At 41.8% G+C, this 1,215-nt stretch overlaps 1 non-coding gene across 1 annotated transcript; it reads left to right on the top strand.

Annotated features, from left to right (window-relative positions):
• Positions 1 to 298: 298 nt before the first annotated feature.
• LOC112536152 lies at positions 299 to 405 on the top strand. The gene has a single exon (XR_003080208.1). It is a non-coding gene; the product is annotated as a small nucleolar RNA R71 (small nucleolar RNA).
• The last annotated feature ends 810 nt before the right edge of the window (positions 406 to 1,215 follow it).

Below are 1,215 nucleotides of genomic sequence, written 5' to 3'. Positions count from 1 at the left end.
AAACTCATAGCTTATCTGTGTTGCATGAACCGGCATCTAGAGTTGGTCGATTTTCTTAACCAAAAGCTCCACCTGAGCTACCAAGGCTGCTGTAGAATCTAACTAGTTAACCACTTCCTGCTTGACTGGCCGACTCCTAGAGGATTACCACTGGTAGGTGTTCATGGCCATCTCCTCTATCAGATTTTGCTCTACATGGCCTTGCTCAAGGCCCCACCCACTGCGCAAAGATCTACCATCCGCTCGGTAATCGAGGTTCAAACCGCTATAGAAAGTCTGAACCTGCATCCATACTAGTAATCCATAATGTGAGCAATATCGAAGCAAGTCCATGTACCCCTCGCAGGCATCATACATACTCTCGTCATCGAACTACATAAAAGAAGATATTTCATTTCTCAATTTAGCAGTTTTAGCAGGAGGAAAGTACTTATATAAAATAAATTTAACCAAAGAACTCCATGTCGTAATAGGTTGCTTGGGAGTGACTGCAACCATCTCTTCGCTCGGTCCCTCAAAGAAAAAGGAAACAGCCTCAACCGAATTGCATTATCAGTCATTCCATTTATCTTGAAGGTATCACAGATCTCTAATAAGTTGGTTGTGTGACTGTTTGGGTCCTCGCTCGGCAGTCCCTAAATTGCACAATATTCTGGACCATTTGTATCACGTTCAGCTTTATCTCAAAGTTATTGGCTGTCGCATATGGTCGCATTATACTCGTCTATGTCCCTGTAAGAGAAGGTCTAGTAAACTCGTACATTGTCCTATTTTCATCCACAACCTGGTTGTTGTTGTTGTCTCCCATCTCTACTGGTATATTCGCAGGGGCTTCAATCTCTATCCAAGCTTCCTCTTCTTCTTGCATACGCTTCCTCGAAAGACAGAGGGTTCGCAAGAGGGTCTATAGTGGTAAGATTAAAGCTCCTGGTTATAAACTACCTGAAATTAGAAGGCAGCAACCAAAGAACATAAAAATGAATAGAAGAATAAAGAATAAAAAGGATCAAAAGATAGAAAACAAAAATAGCTAGAGTAACACAAACACAAATTCACTCTAGTTAACATAAAGGAATTCCCTAGCAACGGCGCCAAAACTTGATGAGCTATTTATGCAGCTACAATCTAAGGCAATGAACCTATCGATGCAGCCTAGCACTAATGGTGTGTATCAAGGTCGTATTCTCGGGAAAGGGTGAGCCTAAAACTACTCCA

Source organism: Ricinus communis, chromosome 9 (assembly GCF_019578655.1).
Source record: "Ricinus communis isolate WT05 ecotype wild-type chromosome 9, ASM1957865v1, whole genome shotgun sequence".
Taxonomy (NCBI): Eukaryota; Viridiplantae; Streptophyta; class Magnoliopsida; order Malpighiales; family Euphorbiaceae; genus Ricinus; species Ricinus communis.
This window is presented reverse-complemented; position numbering and strand designations above follow the sequence as displayed.